The sequence below is a fragment of the Loxodonta africana genome, chromosome X, assembly GCF_030014295.1.
Source record: "Loxodonta africana isolate mLoxAfr1 chromosome X, mLoxAfr1.hap2, whole genome shotgun sequence".
Lineage (NCBI taxonomy): Eukaryota > Metazoa > Chordata > Mammalia > Proboscidea > Elephantidae > Loxodonta > Loxodonta africana.
In genome coordinates, this window is record NC_087369.1 from 104,404,693 (window position 1) to 104,425,320 (window position 20,628).

Here is a 20,628-nt window from a genome sequence, read left to right on the forward strand (position 1 = left end):
TTAGCAAGTGGCCATCTACGATGCATCAATTGGTCTCAAACCACCTGGAGCAAAGGAGAATGAAGAACACCAAAGATACAAGGTAATTATGAGCCCAAGAGAAAGGGCCACATCAACCAGAGATTCCATCAGCCTGAGACCAGAAGAAATAGATTGTGCCTGGCTACTACCAAGGACTTCCCTGAAAGGGAACACAACAGAGAATCCCTGATGGAGCAGGAGAAAAGTGGGATGCAGACCTCAAATTCTAGTAAAAAGACCAGACATGATGGTCTGACTGAGAGTGGAGGGACCCCAGAGGTCATGGCCCCCAGACTCTCTGTTAGCCAAAACCTAAAACCATTCTGAAGTCAAGTCTTCAGACAAAGATTAAATAAGATATAAAATGATACTGGTGAAGAGTGTGCTTCCTGGCTGAAATAGATACATGAGACTTGTGGGCAGCTCCTGTATGGAGGTGAGATGAGAAGGCAGAGGGAGATAGAAGCTGGTTGAATGGACATGGGAAATACAGGGTGGAGAGGAGTGTGCTGTCACATTGTAGGGAGAGCAACCGGTGTCACATAACAATATGTGTATAGGTTTTTGTATGGAAGACTGACTTGAATTGTATATTTTCACTGAAAGCATGATAAAAAAAAAACAAAGACACCAGAAGGAAAATGATGATACAAGCCACAGACAAGGAGAAAACATTTGCAAATTATGTACCTGATAAAGGACTTGTATCCATAATAGAAAAAGAATTCTTAAACTCAAAAATAAGATAAACAATCCAATTAGGAAATATGCAAAATACTTAGATATACTTTACCCAAAAATCTATATGAATGCATGTTAAGAACATTAGTCTTTGGGAAAATGTAATGTTAAGTCTCAAGGAGATATCATTTCCTACCATCTAGAACATCTGTCTGTTGGTTTTGTTGTACTGTGGTGGCTTGTGTGTTGCTGTGTTGCTGGATGATCTGGCACCAGTATTTCAAACACCAACAGGGTCACCCATGCTGGACAGGTTTCAGTGGAGCTTTCAGACTAGGACAGGCTGGGATGAAGAACCTGACAACCTGCTTCTGAAAAAACTGGCCAGTGAAAACCTAATGAATAGCAGTGAAACATTATCTGATATAGTGCCAGAAGATTAGGCCCTTGCTATAGCACCAGAAGATGAGCCCCTCAAGTTGAAGGTACTCAGATACGACTGGGGAAGAGCTCCCTCCTCAAGGTATCCAAAAAAACCCAGTGCCGTCAAGTCAATTCCAACTCATAGCGACCCTATAGGACACAGTAGAACTCCCATATGGTTTCCAAGGAGTGCCTGGTGAATCTGAACTGCTGACCTTTTTGTGAGCAGCGGTAGCTCTTAAGAAGTAAGCCACCAGGGTTTCCCTTCAAAATATAGTTGACCTTAATGATGTGGATAGAGTAAAGCTTTCAGAACCTTCGTTTGCTGATGTGGCACCTCTCAAAATGGGAAGAAACAGCTGCAAACATCCATTAATATTCAGAACATGGAATGTATGAAATATGAATCAACAAAAATTGCTAAGTTGTCAAAATAGAATGGAGCACTGGAAGATCGATATCTTAGGCATTGGTGAGCTAAAATGGAGTGGTATTGGCCATTTCGAATTGGACAATCGTATGTTCAACTATACTGGGAATGACAAATTGAAGAGGAACAGTATCACATTATCTATATCTTAGGCATTGTTGTTTTGTGCCACCGAGTGGTTTCAGACTCATAGCAACCCTATATGACAGAGTAGAACTGCCCCATATGGTTTCCTAGGCTGAAATCTTTATGGGAGAAAATTGCCAAGTCTTTTCTCCCACAGAGCCACTGGTAAGTTTGAACCACCAGCCTTTCAGATAGCAGTGGGGCACTTAAACATTGTACTACCAGGGCTCATCTACAAACAAGAATCTTCTTTAAATCACAGATTACTAGAGTCAGTGAGTTCCAGTCAGATACATTGTTCCATGAGATACAGGGGGAGCTGGTTACTGTTGGTAAAAATCCAAGGCCACCAAAGATGCATTTCCTCAAAGAGGGCCGTTTCTTAAGTACCTAATCTGAGTACTCTTCTGCCTCTAAGTCCCAAGATGACATTAAAAGCAGTTGCATTTTATATTTCGAGCTTTAAATCCACCCACAGTCTGTGCTGAATTAATAAACACATAGGAAGAATTCACTGCCGATCTCTTTATTTTTAATCAATACAAGGCAGCTGTCACTGATAAGTCACAAATTCCAACTTTTAAACCCTTGCCTAAATTGCCATTCATTTGAGAGAAGCCACATACAGGCAGCTGGAATAAACTTACCTTTCTCAGCACTGCATTCTCAAGCATTACTATTTCAGCAGGTTCTAGGTGACATAGTGAGGTGGCCGGCCCCCTTAAACCAGGCAGGCAGAGAAACTATGCCGTCTTGTGCTGTTATGTCACTGACTTGGGCTGAGGTTCGATGGTGGATCGTAATCCTAGGCAGTAGTGAGCTGAAATGGACTGGTATTGGTCATTTTGAAACAGATAATCATGTGGTCTATTATGCCTGAAATGACAAATTGAACAAGTGCGGTGTTGCATTCATTGTCAGAAAGAATATTTCAAGATCTATCTTGAAGAACTACTTTGCCAGTGATAGGATAATATCCATACTCCTACACGGAAGACCAGTAAATATTATTATTCAAATTTATGTACCAACTACTAATGACAAAGATGAAGAAATTGAAGATATTCACCAATATTTGCAGTCTGAAATTGATCAAAAACATACAGTCAAGATGCATTGATAATTACTGGTGATTGGAATGTGAAAGTTAGAAACAAAGAAGAAGGATCAGTAATTGCAGAATATGGCCTTGGTGATAGAAAGGACTCCAGAGATCCCATGATAGAATTTTGCAAGACCAAATATTTATTCATTGGAAATACCTTTTTTCAACAACAAAATTGGAGACTATACAAGTGGACCTCACACTTGGATGGAACACACAGGGATCAAATCGACTAAGTGGAAAGAAATGATGGAGAAGCTCAATAACCAAAAACAACCAAACCTGTTGCCATCCAGTTGATTCTGACTCATAGTGACCCTATAGGTCAGAGTAGAACTGCCCCATAGAGTTTCCAAGGAGTGCCTAGTGGATTTGGACTGCCAGCCTTTTGATTAGCAGCCATAGCACTTAACCACTATGCCACCAGGGTTTCTGAGAAGCTCATCATTAAAAAATGTACCAGGGGCCTATGGCAGAATAGACCATCAATTGCGCATATTCAAGTTCAAGATGAAGCTGAAGAAAATTAGAACAAGTTCATGAGAGCCAAAGTACTACCTTGAGTATATCCCACCTGAATTTAAAGACAATGTCAAGAATAAATTTGACGCTTTGAACACTAATAACCGAAGATCAGACAAGTTGTGGTATGACAGCAAGGACATCATACGTGAAGAAAGCAAAAGTCATTAAAAACACAAGAAAGAAGAAAAGACCAAATTGGATGTCAGAAGAGACTCTGAAACTTGCTCATGAACGTAGAGTAGCTAAGGCGAAAGGAAGAAATGGTGATGTAAAAGCTGAACAAAAGATTTCAAAAGGCAGCTTGAGAAGACAAAGTATTGTACTGAAATGTGCAAAGACCTGGAGTTATAAAACCAAAAGAGCACACTCAATATTTCTCAAACTGAAAGAACTGAAGGACAATTCAAGGCTTGAGTTGCAACACTGAAGGATTCAATGGGCAAAAAAAAAAAAAAAAAAAAAAAAAAAAACTGAATAATACAAGAAGGATCAAAAGAAAATAGAAGGAATACAAGAGTCGCTGTATTAAAAAGGATTAGTCAAAATTCAACCGTTTCAGAAGGTAGCATATGATCAAGAACCAATGGCACTGAAGGCAGAAGTCCAAGTTGCACTGAAGGCGTTAATGAAAAACAAGGCTCCAGGAACTGCAGAATAACAATCAAGATGTTTCAACAAAGAGATGCAATGCTGGAAGCCCTCACTTATCTATGCCAAGAAATTTGGAAGACAGCTACCTGGCCAACCAACTGGAAGAGATCCATAAACATGCCTATTCCGAAGAAAAATGATCCAACAGAATGCAGAAATTGTCCAACAATATTGCTAATATCATGTGTAAATAAAATTATGCTGAAGATAACTCAAAAATGGTTGCAGCAGTACATAGATAGGGAACTGCCAGAAATTCTAGCGGGTTTCAGAAGAGGATGTAGAAGGAGGGATATCATTGCCAATATAGGATGCATCTTGGCTGAAAGCAGAGAATACCAGAAATATGTTAACCTGTGTTTTATTGACTATGCAAAGGCATTGGACTGTGTCAATCTTAACAAATTATGGATAACATTGTGAAGAATAGGAGCTCCAGAACACTTAATTGTGCTCATGAGGAACCTGTACATAGACCAAGAGGGAGTTGTTGGAACAGAACAAGGGGGATACTGCACGGTTTAATTTTAAAATCAGGAAAGTTGTGCATCGGCATTGCATTCTTTCACCATACTTATTCAATCTGTATGCTTAGCAAATAATCCAAGAGACTGGACTATATGAGGAAGAATGTGGCTTCAGGACTGGAGGAGGACTCATTAACAACCTGCTATTGGAGGAAGGCTTGTCATGTAGATGACAAAACCTTGCTTATGAAAGTGAAGAGGACTTGAAGCACTTGCTGATGAAGATCAAAGATTATAGCCTTCAGTATGGATTACACGTTTACATAAAGAAAACAAAAATCCTCACATCTGGACCAATAAGCAACATCATGATAAACAGAGAAAAGAATGAAGTTGTCAAGGGTGTCATTTTACTTGGATCCACAATCCAATTGAGGAATATTTGAATGTTGATTCAAACATGTTGATTGGAAGCAGCAGTCAAGAAGTCAAATGACATATTGCATTGGGCAAATCTGTTACAAAAGATCTCTTTAAGTGTTGAAAAGCAAAGATGCTGCTTTGAGGAGTAGGGTGTTCCTGACCCAATCCATGGTATTTCCAATCAATTTTCATGCATTCAAAAGCTGGACTAGTCCCTGAAGAAGGACATCTTGCTCGATAAAGTAGTGTCAGTGAAAAGAGGAACATCCTCAATGAGATGGATTGATACAGTGGCTGCAACAATGAGCTCAAACATGGCAATGACTGTGAGGATGGCGCAGAGCTGGGCAGAGTTTCATTCTGTTTCACATAGGGTCATTATGAGTTGGAACCGACTGGATGCACCTAACAACAAAAAGAATGACTATAATAAACACAATAACAGGTGTAGACAAGGATGTGGAAAAACTGTAACCTCTACATATTGGGCTCAGGAGTGTAAAATGTTACAACCACTTTGAAATACAGTTTGGAAGTTCCTTTAAAAGTCAAACATAAACTTGCCATATGATCTAGCATTCCACCCCAAGGTATCTAATGAGAAAAATTAAAACATGTCCATAAAGTCCTTTTACCTAAGTGTTCATAACAACATTACTTAGTATTGGCCTCAAATGGAAATAATTCAAACATCCATCCACCAGTGAATGGATAAACAAATGAAATACTATTCAGCAACGTACAGAATGGAATACCGATACATACTACGACATGGAATAACCTAAAAACTTTGTGCTATGTGAAAGAAGTGAGCCACAAAATACGACTTACTGTGTGAGTCCATTTATATAAAATGTCAAAAAGTCAAATCTATAGAGACAGAAAGTAGACTAATGGTTGCCTGAGTCTGGGGTAGGAGTGAAGGTTGACCTCAAACAAGCAAGAGAAACATTTTTTTGGAATAAAGGAAGTGTTCTAAACCTGAATTATGGTGATGGTTGCATAATTCTATAAATTTGCTAAAACTTATTTAATGCTACACTTGAAAATGTAAGTTACATGTTATTTATAGTATACCTCAATAAATTTGTTTTTAAAAAATAAAAATAACTGCTCCATGAACGAGAATGGAGTGATTTCCCGGTTATATGTTTAAGTGATAAGTGCTAGTTGCTGCTGCATACATGTGCCATGTCATCTATTATGTTAGAAAGAAAAGGAAATTATACATATACATATCTCCTTATTTTCTTTTTCAAAATGAAATATAGGAAGTATGAATAAAAAACTAGTGAAATGAGTGGGAAAACATGAAAAGGATAGGTATTGGAATGTTAAATGTCTCTGAATACCCATTTTTAAGTGTCTTTGACTACATATTTTTATATTTAAAGATGAAAAAGTAAACCCTAAAACTGAATATAAATAGGAATAATGGAACCAAGCTTTATATGAAATTAGTTCCATATCAAAACAACACTCAGCAGTGCATGAAAGGAAAGCAAAACCTCCACTAACACTCTATTTAAAGAGAAACTGCAGAACATATTTCATGTGAATAAAAAAATCTTGTGCCTGACCTAACATTGGATAAATAATTACACCAATTTTTAATTGAAGAATATTTGAATGTTGATTGCAGAAATGTGTTTTGAAGCTCAAATTATAAGAATACCAAAATACCATTAACACTGTATCAAAATACATACAAGAGGCATGCAAGAGATAACTATAAATTGTATTCCACACATTTTGAAGTACCTGTGGTTCAGGCTGAACCACAACATGCAGTGAAATCTACTGGAGTGAATGGACTGATTTTATGACTAGGCTCCATTGCTCCTGCCTCTTTTCTTGATCCCTCATTCTGCTCACATTACAGTTGAAGAGTATTTTTGAATCTTAACATCAAATAAATACCTTTGGATTTTCCAAAGGACCCCCAGAACCCAGTGCCCGTCGAGTCTATTCCGACTCATAGTGACCCTATAGGATAGAGTAGAACTGCCCCATAGAGTTTCCGAGGAGCACCTAGCGGATTCGAACTGCCGACCCTTTGGTTAGCAGCTGTAGCACTCAACCACTATGCCACCAGGGTTTCCTTCCATAGGACAAGCTGACAAATTAATCAGGGAATTTGACCACAGGGAATGTGATTCCCTCTCCTACCTCTGGGCATCTTTCTGAGTGAAATCCACAGCCATATAATATTTAAAATAATTAAGAACTGAATTGATAGAAGAATTAAATTCTATTTCTGACTCTAACTCTGGTATGGTGTGTGACTTTGGTTAAATTTCTTCATCTCTGTGAGCTTCAGTTTTATCATTTTTAAAAGTAGGTGATTGTATAATAAATTGAAAAATGGAACCATCTTCAGATTCCTATGCATCTCTAAAAATGTCTAAGATTGTTATTCTTTGCTATAAATTAAGGACACTGATAATTGTTTCTCATTTAAAGGATTACACTTACTTTTCTTCTTTTTTAGAAGGCTCTTCCATTGTGAGGAAACTCTGGTGGCATAGTGGTTAAGAGCTATGGCTGCTAACCAAAAGGTTAGCAGTTTGAATCCTCTAGGCACTCCTTGGAAATCCTATGGGGCAGTTCTACTACGTTCTTTAGGGTCTCTATGAGTCGAAATAAGAGTAGACGGCAACGGGTTTTTTTTGGTTTCATTGTGAAACACTTCAAATTTATTTTTACTTTTTTACTTTATACTACTACTACTGTCTTAAGAAATATGAAATATAAATTTTTTTTGGAATGTACCAATTTCTCTGAAATATTAGTACAGACCATTCTCCAATTTAAGGAAGAGAGTTTGACATATACATCACTGCCCATGGTAATTTCTAGGTTATTGATTACCTGTCCATATCTCAATCACTTTTCTGAAATCCAAACTGTTCTTTTACATATGTCTTTTCCCATTGTTCTATTAGCTACCAAACTTTAGGGTACTGTTCCGACTGTGTCAAGTGTTTTAGCCTTGGCTCATCATCTAACTCTCTACCCTGTTTCTTGTTGTTATCCTTCAAGAATTTCAAACAAAAGTATATGGCCAAGTGCCTTGGCCTCCTAAGCTCTAATATTTCTTATCTCCATTTCATTTCAGTAATGGTCATAGTTACATTTTAGAAATTATCTTCACTCCAAAATTTATACTCATAGATTTAATATTCACATTCCTTTTCTTCTACTAAACATACATTTTTTTTCTCTATGTCCTTTAAAAAAAAAATCTCAGTTTCGATAAACCCACTTCTAATCTTATTGCTCCTTCATTCAGCTCAAGATGGATCATTTGGGGTGTTGTCGGAGGGGAAAAGCTTCTAAAGCATGGCCAGAAGGTGATTGTTTAAGGCAAAGATAAATTGAGCTCTGCCCTCCAGTATTTCTGTCAGGTTGGGGGAGTAAAAATTGATTTTTTAGGAAGAGAGCCAGATAATGTATGCTAGAGCTTTTCTTAGCAGAGATTGAGTGCTGTATCTGTAGTATAAAGTAGAATGCATGCAGAATATTTGTCCTCTGGGAAAAATAATTTATCTCCCTAGCTTTCTCACAACCTGTTCTCCTCTTTTGAGTCTTCAGGTATTCTTCAGCTATGGCCTCTATACACTATCTCCTTTTGTCTGATTCTCTTAACAACGCTATGCTACTGTCTTTATTTATGATTAATTATTCATGTTCTTAGATTTTAGGTGAACTAAGTTTACTTAAACATAATACCCTTCAAGTAAGTGATTTTTCATCTACAAGTGCAGTCAGGAGGAGTGATGTCTAGAGAGTAGTAATTGGATAAAAGTGGTTCCTTCTAGTGGATTGGGCACCTGTCCTTATGGTGGACAGAGTTAACAGAAAATGGCCAGAGTTACACATTGGTATCAGATGGCTGCCCAAAGAATTAGTTGAGTTTATTCACATAGGTGTAGGGCACAGGGTTTCAACCAAAGAATTAATCCCTACATTCATACACACTGTGCAAGAGATGTACAACTATGTAGCCAAATAAGTACCTAGGAGGAGATGGGAACTGTATTATATACAAGGCAGTCAAAGAATAATAAAATACAATTCCTCACATCATAGACCTTGCACTCCAGTATAACGTTTTTTAACTAGTCTTTCTCTTTTCTCTATCCTTTTCACGTATATACTTCATTGTCCACCAAGATCTCATACCAAGATCATTTACAAAATTACTACTTTTCTATTATAATACCCTCCAAAGAAAAGCTATTTACTTACTTGCCTCTGTAATTCCTGCCCTTATACCCTAATGCAGTTGTCTCTGTCTAGAATGCTGTTCCCATACATTTTGCTTATGTAAGCCTAACAATCAAAATTCAGGTCAAATCCTCTTTTATTCACTTTCCCATTTCAATATACCAGCAAAAAAGACTGTTTACTTTCATAATATCCCATAGTATTTTCTCTGTACCAATTTTATTTTTCCTAATTTTGATTCTCTACTATGAAAATATCTCATCTGTTTCATTCGTCTGTTAGTTGTGTAAGGGCAGTATTTGTATAGCAGTATTTGGGGGTGCGTGGTGAACCTGTGTTTCAATGCATCAGCTTATTATCGTGCTTCATGTTGTTGTTGCTATTGTTAGGTATCATCAACTCAGCTCTGACTCATAATGACCCTGTGTACAACAGAATGAAACACTGCTCAGTCCTTCACCATCCCCATGCTCATTGTTATGCTTCAGCCCATTGTTGCAGCCACCGTGTCAATCCATCTCAACAATGATCTTCCTCTTTTTCATTGATCCTCCACTTTACCAAGCATGATGTCCTTCTGCAGGGACTGGTCCCTCCTGATAACATGTCCAAAGTACATGAGATGAAACCTCGTCATCCTCATCCTTGGTTCTAAGGAGCATTCTGGTTGTGCTTCTTCCAAGACAGATTTGTTCATTCTTTTGGCAGTCCATGATCCATTCAATATTCTTTGCGAACACCACAACTCAAAGGTATCAATTCTTCTTCAGTCTTATTCATTGTTCAGCTTCTGCATGTATACGAGGTGACTGAAAACACCATGGCTTCGGTCAGGCGCACCTTAGTCCTCGAAGTAACATCTTTGCTTTTCAACACTTTTAAGAGGTCTTTTTTTGCTACAGATTTGCCCAATGCAGTGTGTTGTTTGATTTCTTGATTGCTGCTTCCATGGAAGTTGATTGTGAAACCAATAAAATGAAATCCTTGATGACTTCAATCTTGTCTCTGTTTGTCATAATGCTACTTATTGGCCCAGTTGTGAGGATTTTTGTTTTATGTTGAGGTGTAATCCATACTGCAGGCTATGGTCTTTCATCTTCACCAGTAAGTGCTTCAAGTCCTCTTCACTGTCAGCAAGCAAAGTTGTGTCATTTGCAAAACGCAAATTGTTAATGAGTCTTCCTCCAATCCTGATACCCGGTTTTTCTTCATATAGTCCAGCTTCTTGGATTATTTGCTCAGCATACAGATTGAATAAATATGGTGGAAGGATACAACCCTGACACACACCATTCCTACTTTAAACCACGCAGTATCCCCTTGTTCTGTCTTAACAGCTGCCTCTTGATCGATGTACAGGTTCCTCATGAGCATAATTAAGCCTTCTGGAATTCCCATTCCTTGCAATGTTATCCATAATTTGTTATGATCCACACAGTTGAATGTTTTCTCATACTCAAGAAAACACAGGTAAACATCTTTCTTTCATTCTCTGCTTTCAGCCAGATTGATCTGACATCAGCTATGATATTCCTGGTTTCACATCCTCTTCTGAATCTGACTTGAATTTCTGGCAGTTCCTTGTCAATATACTGCTGCAAACGCTTTTAAATGATCTTCAGCAAAATTTTACTTGCCTGTGATATTAATGATACTGTTCAATAATTTCCACATTCAGTTGGATGACCTTTCTTTGGATTAGGCAAAAATATGGATCTCTACCAATCAGTTGACCAGGTGACTGTCTTCCAAATTTCTTGGCAGAGACAAGTGAGCACTTCCAGCACTGCCTCTGTTTGTTGAAAAACCTCAGTTAGTATTCTGTCAATTCCTGGAGCCTTGTTTTTCACCAGTGTGCTCAGTGTAGCTTGCACTTCTTCACAGTTATCTTATTTGCAATATTCCCCACCCCATCCCCTGGCAATCACCCGGGTGAGAGTTATAAGACCATGGCGAGAAAGGCCATACTAAGTAATTCATCACACTGCAGTGCTGAAGAAATATTGAAAGAAATAACAGCAAAAACTTCACAAGTGAGGATGAATAAATAAATAAATCTATAGATTCACAAAGCTAAACCAATCCCAAATAGAATAGATCCAACAAAGTTCATGCCAAGGCATGTCAGAATTAAACTTCTGAAAATTAAAGCCAAAATATATGTATATATAAATATATGGAAACCACCCAGAGAGAAACAACATGTTACCTATAGGGAAATACCAGTTAGAATGACAGTGTATTTATCATCAGAAACCACAGGGACCAGGAAATCTGGCAAAAATAAATGAAGCAAAAATGGATGGAACTGTAAATGAAATAAACAAATCCACAATTATATTTAGAGACGTAAACATCCATTTCAACAATTAATAAAACCACAGGACCAAAATTAAGCAAAGGTGAAGAATAATCCAACAATATTTTCAACCTATGAAATATAACTGACAATTTTTTTTTTTTTATACTTAACAAGGAAACTTTGGTGCCATAGTGGTTAAGAGCTACTGCTGCTAACCAAAAATGTTGACAGTTTGAAACCACTAGGTGCTCCTTGGAAACCCTATGGGGCAGTTCTACTCTGTCCTATAGGGTCGCTAAGAATCAGAATTGACTCGATGGCAATGGGTTTGGATTTTGGTTTTTTATACTTAACAAGTAGCCCTGGTTGCACAGTGGTTAAGAGCTCAGGCTGTTGACCAAAAGGTGGGCAATTCGAATCCACCAGCAGCTCCTTGTAAACCCTTTGGGGAAATTTTACCCAGTCCTATAGGGTTACTATGAGTCAGAATCGACTCAACTGCAGCGGTTTTTCTCTTTTCTTTTTTTCTATACTTAACAAGGAGCCTTGATGGCACAGTGGTTAAGCGTTTGGCTGCTAATCAAAAGGTTGGCAGTTGGAATCCACCAGCTGCTCCTTGGAAACCCTATGGGTCAGTTCTACTCTGTCCTATAGGGTGGCTATGGGTCAGAATCGACTTGATGGCAACGAGTTGGTTTGGTTTTTTTGTTTCACACTTAACAACAAGGAGGCCTGGTGGCTCAGTGGTTAAAATGATCAACTGCTAATTGAAAGGTTAGAGGTTTGAAAGTACCAATGGCTCCGTGGGAGAAAGATTGGGCAGTCTGCTTCCATAGAAGAATTTACAGCTTTGGAAACCCTATGTGGTCACTATGAGTCAAAATTCACTTGACAGTAGTGAGTTTTGGTATAATTAACAACAGTAGAATGCACATTCTTATCTTGTGTGCATGAGATATTCACCAAAATAGAACACATCTTAGGTCACAAAACAGTTTGGCTAATGTAAAAGAATTGAAATCATTCAAAGCATGTTTTCTGAGCATAATTAAATCAATCAAGAAATTAATAACAGAAGGAAAACAGGACAATTTTAAAACATTTCAAAATTAAACAGTAGGCTTCTAAATAATCCAGGGATCATAAGGAAGGCTTAAATTAAATAAAATTATATCAGTCAAAATACAAATGAATATATATTTTAAAATCTGTGGGAAACAGCTAACTCAATACTTAAACGGAAATTGCAACACTAAATGCTTATGCTAGAAAAGAAATTGTGTCTCAAAACAATGTAAGCATCCACCTCAAAAATCAGAAAAATGGGAATGAAATAAACACAAATCAAGCAGAAGGGAGAAAATGATAAAGATAAGTTCAGAAATCAATAAAATTGAAATCCAAAAAACAATAGAAATAATTAATGAAACCAAAGGTAGTTTCTTTGAAAAGATCAACAAAAATGGTAAACCTCCAGCAAGTCTGACAAGGAAAAAAGAAAAGACACTTTATCAATGTCAAGAATGACGCAAGCAATATCACTATAAACTCTGCAGACAATGAAATGATAATAAAGAAATGCTTGAATTCATTTGCATATAAATTTATTATGTAGACAAAATAAGCCATAATCTATCTAAAGTCACCCAAGAATAAATAGAAAATCTAATATTGTAAGTATGTTTAAATTGAATTTTAACTTAAAAACTCCCCAAAAAGAAATCCCTAATGCCAGATAGTCTCACTGGTAAATTCTACTAAATATTTTTAAAGAGAAAATAAAAAACACCAATTCTACACAATCTCTTCCAGAAAATAGAAACTGTGGGAATACATTCCAATTAGTTTGATAAGGCCAGCGTTATGCTGATACAAAAAACAAAGACAGTAAAAATAATAATAATAATAATACTATACCAGGTTCTTTCATGAACTTAGATGGAAAATTCCTAATTGAATTATTAGCAAATGGAATCCATCAATGTATAAAAATAGCTAAATAGCACAACAATGTGGGATTTAGGCCAGATTTGAAAGGCCATTCAAACCTACAAAAATCAATCACTATAATCTACCAAATCAATAGGCTAAGGAAAAAAATTATATGATTATATCAACAGATGCAGAAAAATGATATGACAGCATTCAGTGCCTATTCATGAATTAAACTCTCAGAAAACTAGAAGTGGTAACTTCCTTTATCTGATAAAAGCATCCACTGATATCCTACAGCTCACATCACACTTAATGGTGAAAGTCCAAATATATTTCCCCTACAATCTTTTTTTTTTACAATCCAGATAAAAACAAGGATGTTCTCTTTACCACTCTAATTCAGCATAGTACTGGAAGTTCTAGCACAGTAAGAGAAAAAAATGAAACAGAAAAAGTAAAACTGCCCTAATTTGCAGATGACATAACTGTCTACATAGAATATCTCAAGTAATCTATTTTAGAAAAATAAATAAATTAGAAACTAAAATTAAACAACAGCAAAAAACTATTTTTGACCTTGGAAAAAATTTTAAAAAAGAAATAATTAGGCATAAATCTAACAGAATATGCACAGTATCTGTATGCTGAAATTTAGAAAATGCTGATGAAAGAAATCAAACATCTAAATTATCAATTAAACCATATGTTAATGATTGAACATAGTAAAGATGTCAATTTTCCCCAAATTTTTCTATAAAATTAGCAAAATTTCAGCACTTTTTTTTTTTTTGAGACTTAGGCAAAGGAACTAGAATAGCCAAAACAATTTTGTAAAAGAAGAATAAAGTTCAAGGAATCACAGAACTTGATTTTAAGATGTACTATATAGCTTTTGTAATGTGGTATTGGCAGAGTAATAGACATAAAGAACAGTGAAATAGAATAATAAATCCAGTAACAGATTCATACAAACAGACTGCTTTTTTTTTTTTTTTTAACAAAGCACGGTAGTAGTTCAATATCCAATAGAGGAAGGATAGTGTTTTCAATAAATGATGTTGGAAAGATTAGATATCCAAAAAGGGAAAAAGAAGAATCCATGTATCTAAACATAAACCTGATATCTTACACAAAGATTAACCCAATATTATCACAGATATCAATGAAAAGTGTAAAGCTATAAGACTTTTAGAAGAAAACACAGCAGAAAAGCTGTATGATACAGGGTTAAGCAGAGTTCTTATGCATGACACCAAAGGCATAAACTATAAAAGACCAAAAAAAAGATCCAAGTGCATTTCATCAAAATTTAAAACTTGCTTTGCAAAAGACCCTAATAAGTGGATTAAAAAACAGGTTACAAAGTGAGACAAAATGTTTTCAAATTGCATGTACAACACAGGAATCATATCCAGAATATATAATGTTGTTCAGACTCACAGGGGCCTCATGTGATAGAGTAGAACTGCCAGATAGGATTTTCATGGCAGATAAGGTTTTCGTGGCTGTAATCTTTACCAAAGCAAATCCCCTGGCCTTTCTCCTACAGAGCAGCTGGATGGGTTCGAATTGCCAACTTTTCAGTTGGCAGCCGAGCGCTCAAACATTTGCACCACTAGGGAACCTCAGAATATATATTGGACAATCTAAACTCAAAAGTAAACAAAGAATTCAATTATAAAATGGACAAATAATATGAAAATACATTTCACAAAAGAGTATATAGGGATTACAAATAAACATATGAAAAATGACGAACATCATTAGCTATAAGGGAAATGCAAATTTAAATCACATTGTGATATCACTACAAACTTATGATAGATAGATTGACAGATCAATAGATAGATACATAGATAGCTGGCATCCAGTCTACACCAGCTCATGGCAAACTTATATACAACATAATAAAATGTTGCTATGTCCTATGGTGTCCAGAACATTTAATTGCGCTCATGTGGAACCTGTACATAAACCAAAAGGCAGTCTTTTGAACAGAACGAGGGGATACTGCATGGTTTAAAATCAGGAAAGGTGTGTGTCAAGTTTGCATCCATTCACCATACTTAATCTGTATGCTGAGCAAATTATACAAGAAGCTGGACAATGTGAAGAAAAATGGGGCATCAGGATTGGAGGAAGACTCATTAACAGCCTGACTTATGCAGATAACACAACCTTGCTTGCTGAAAGAGAACAGGACTTGAAGCACTTACTAATGAAGTTCAAAGACCGCAGTCTTCAGTGTGGATTACACCTTTACATAAAGAAAACAAAATCCTCACAACTGGACTAATAAGCAACATCATGATAAACAGAGAAAAGAATGAAGTTGTCAAGGGTTTCATTTTACTTGGATCCACAATCAGAGTCTGTCTTAGTTATCTAGTGCTGCTGTAACAGAAATACCACAAGTGGATGGCTTTAACAAAGAGAAACTTAATTTCTCACAGTATGGTAGGTTAAATGTCCAAATTCAGGGCATCAGCTCCAGGGAAAAGCTTTCTCTCTCTGTCAGCTCTGGCGGAAGGTCCTTATCTTCAATCTTCCTCTAGTCAAGGAGCTTCTCAGGCTCAGGGACCCCAGGTCCAAAGGACATGTTCTGCTCCTGGTGCTGCTTTTTTGGTGGTGTGAGGTCTACCCTGTCTGCTAGCTTCCCTTTCCTTTTATCTTGAGAGATAAAAGGTGGTGCAGGCCACAACCCAGGAAACTCCATTTACATTGGATCAGGAATGTGACCTGGTAAGGGTGTTACCATCCCACCCTAATCCTCTCTAACATAAAATTACTATCATGAAATGGAAAAGAACCACGGAATACTGGGAATCATGGCCTAACCAAGTTGATACACACATTTTTGGGGGACATAATTCATTCCATGACAGTGCCCGTGGAAGCAGCAGTCAAGAAGTTAAACAGTGTATTGCATTAGGCAAATTTGTTGCAAAAGTTCTCTTTAAAGTGTTGAAAATCAAAGATGTCATTTTGGGGACTAAGGTGCCCCTAACCAAAGCCATGATATTTTCAGTTGTCTCATATGCATGTGAAAGCTGAACAATGAATAAAGAAGAATGAATAAGAATTGATGACTTTGACAGTAAAAAGACAACTTATAAAAAAATTTGGGAAAAAAATTTGGCTACAACAAACCCGATCAGTGTCTAATCTCTAAAATCTACAAGATATTGCAAAACCTCAATAACAAAAAGACAAATAACCCAATTAAAAAATGGGCAAAGGATATGAATAGGCACTTCACCAAAGAAGACATTCAGGCAGCTAACAGATATATGAGGAAATGCTCACGATCATTAATCATTAGAGAAATGCAGATCAAAACCATAATGAGATACCATCTTACCCCAACAAGGTTAGCATTAATCCAAAAAACACAAATAATAAATGTTGGAGAGGTTATGGAGAGACTGGAACACTTATACAATGCTGGTGGGAATGTAAAATGGTACAACCACTTTGCAAATTGATTTGGCACTGCCTTAAAAAGCTAGAAATAGAAGTACCATAAAAAAAGATCGAGCAATCCCACTCCTTGAAATATATCCTAGAGAAATAAGAGCCTTCACACAAATAGATATATGCACACCCATGTTTATTGCAGCAGTGTTCACAATAGCAAGAAGATGGAAATAACCTAGGTGCCCATCAATGGATGAATAGATAAACAAATTATGGTACATTCACATAATGGAATACTATGCAATGATAAAGAACAACAATGAATCCCTGAAACATCTAACATGGATGAATCTGGAAGGCATTACACTGAGTAAAATTAGTTGTAGGACAAATATTGTACGAGACCACTATTATTAGAACTCAAGAAAAGGTTTAAACACAGAAGAAAATCTTTTTTGATGGTTATAAGCGTTGGGAGGGAGAGAGAAAGGTATTCACTAATTAGATAAAAATAAAAATAGTAGACAAGAATTATCTTAGGTGAAGGAAAGAACAACACACAATACAGGGGAAGTCAGCACAACTGGACTAAACCAAAAGCTAAGAAGTTACCTGAATACAACCAAACACTTCAAGGAACAGAGTAGCAGGGTCTGGGGACCGTGGTTTCAGGGGACATCTAGGTCAACTGGCATAAGAAATTTTATTAAGAAAATGTTCTGCATCCCACTTTGGTGAATGGCGTGTGGGGTCTTAAAAGCTTGCTAGTGGCCATCTACGATGCATCAATTGGTCCCAACTCACCTGAGCAAAGGAGAATGAAGAACACCAAAGACACAAGGAAAATAAGAGCCCAAGAGACAGAAAGGGTCACATAAACGAGAGACTCTATCAGCCTGAGACCAGTAGAACTAGAAGGTACCTGGCTACCACCAATGACCACACTGACAGGGAACACAACAGAGAGTTCCTGATGGAGCAGGAGAAAACTGGGATGCAGAATTCAAATTTTAGTAAAAAGACCAGACTTAATTGTCTGACTGGAACTAGAGGGGCCCCAGAAGACAGGGCCCCCGGACTCTCTGTTAGCCCAAAACTAAAATCATTCCCGAAGCCAACTTTTCAGGCAAAGATTAGATTGGACTATAAGACATTAAATGATACTTGTGAGGAGTATGCTTCTTAGCTCAAGTAGACACATGAGACTAAGTGGGCAACTCCTGTCCAGAGGTGAGATGAAAAGGCAGAAAGGGACAGGTGCTGGTTGAATGGACACGGGAACTACAGGGTGGAAAGGAGGAGTCACTATAGTCTAGTTTCTATAAACTCTTTAACGTGAAAACCAGAACTTCCTTTGAAGAAAGGGACCCACAGTGAGAAAAGCTGCGCAATAGATGCAAAGAAAACTAAAGGTCCAGAAAAAAGTTAGAAATGGGAGTAGAACAAGAAATCAAGACACTATATTTTTAAAATAAACAACAACATGAGACATAGGTGGGAAAACTACCCTGGAAAATACCTCCTTCAAAATCTTAAGGAAACTAATTTCCACTAAACAACAGAAAAGAATATAGGGGAAATTATATCCAATGTTATTATAAAGGAAAAAATTAAAACAGGAAAGAGAATAACATCCTTACAGATAATGAAATTATACCAGCAGTATATGCCAAAAAAAAAAAAGATAAAAACTGTACCCTTCTATGTTAAAATTAAGTGAAAGACAATAAGAAAATGATACAAGATAAAATAATAAATAAGCATTAGAATAACCAGAAATGAGATGCCAGAATTCAGGAAATAATTAGAAGAAAATCATTTTAGAAATAATAAACAGGAAGTAACAAAAAAGCAAATAAATGTAACAAGTAATTCCTCAAGCAAAATAAAAGACGAAAAAAGACAATTTCAAAATTGAAAAAAAGGAAAAACCTTATCCCCAGGTTTCTTGTTGGAAACACTGAGTGACTATTATTTAACAACTCAACGGCCAGAAATGGCTATACTACTTTGTGCAAACAAGAGTCTGACCAACAATTTAAAAAGAAAATCTGTGGAATAAGATGTTCATAGGGAATCTAGAAGATTTTTTTAGAAGTATAGTGAAACCTGTGAGAATTGAAACTCAGCAGGACTGCCTTGTTTTTCTGCATCTCACAAGTTTTCTGCCTTTGACAGGGATGGTTACCACTTTTTTATTGCTCTCAATTTAGTGGAAAATATTTGAGTTTTCTTTCTCTGAAAGGTTTCTGTCTTACATACATTCCTGCTTTTGCAGATTTTACTGTATATGCAACTTGCTGCTCCCCCAAGAAAGATGTGAGAGGACCCTGCCTGGTCTGTCACCTCTGTCTGACCTTGATGCCCTGCACATATAGGAAGTCAAACTTAGGGCAGAGTTGTAAACTACCTGACTGTTGAAGGTGTACCCGAACATACACAGAGACCCTTTTCAACTTGTGAACAACTCATTGCATTGAGGTTTTCAAGGAAATTGATAAAAAATTATTAGCTGACCATAAGCTATCCTAGCAGAAACTTCTGTGGCTGTATGCTACAGGGAAAAAAGTCACTAAACAATCAAAGAGCTACAACAATAACACCAAAAACAATAAAAATGTGCCACAACCACCCTGGGGAGGTGTTAATATGATTTCCAGAGTTACAACATAGGAAAAAAAAAATCATTCAATAGGAACTGTCCCAGACAGATGAAGGCAGACATTGGACTTATTACACAATGACTTCAAGTCATCTATTTAAATATATTCAAAGAAATAAATGAAACTGTGTCTAAGGAATTAAATGAAGTATGTCAATGATATCTCAACAAACAGGGAATATAAAAAAAGGTAGAATTTATAAATAATAAAAAAATAGAATTTTTAGAGTTGAAAAATACAGTAACTCAAGTGAAAATTTCACTAGAGGATTTCAACAGCAGATTTGAGCTGGCAAAAGAAAGAATAAACAGATTTGAAGGTATAGCAATTGAGGTCATTCAATCTGGGGAACACAAAGAAAGATGTAAAAGAAATAAAAGAAGGAGAAAATTAACATAAAGACCTGTGGAATACCAAACCACTGAGCATACGATATTGGCATATGAGAGTCCTAGAAGAGGAGGGAGATCAAGGAGAGAAAGTAACAGAGAGAATAATGTCTGGGAACTTCACAAATGTGATAAATGAATTTATACATCCAAATGAATTTCAAGTAGGATAAAATCAAAAAGATCCACACCTATACACATCACTATCAAACTGTAGTAACACAAAGACAAAGGTAGAATATGGAAAGCAGTAATAAAAAAAATGAATCATGTGCAAGGGATCCTCATTAAGATAAACAGATTACTTCTAATTGGAAACTATGAAGGACAGAAGGTAGTGTAATGACATATCACATATTTATGCAAATAGTGCACACCTTGTACATTTGTTTGCCAGCCATGGCCTCAGTCTGCAAGGTATTTCTGTAAGCATGCTATGCTAATTTTTTAATCAACATGTAAAAAATAGTTGGCATAGTACTGCTTATGAAAATACCTCACGAGGGGACGGCGTGGCTGGCAAACAAATGTATAAGGCACTTATTACTGGCATAAAATAAGATATTCAGAGTGGTGATAGAAAAAGTAAACTACAAAATGGTCCTTCAAAGATAAAGGAGAAATTAAGACATTTACGGATTAAACAAAACTGAGAGATCTTCCCTAAAATAAATACTAAAATGAGTTCTTCAGGCTCAGTTGAAAAGACATTAGATGGTAACTTGAATACACATGAAGAAATAAAAAACACTGGTAAAGGTAATTACATAAGCAAACAGAAAGTCGAGGATAAAAATGTTTTTGTAATTCTCCAGTTTTATTTGAAAGATAACAGCATAA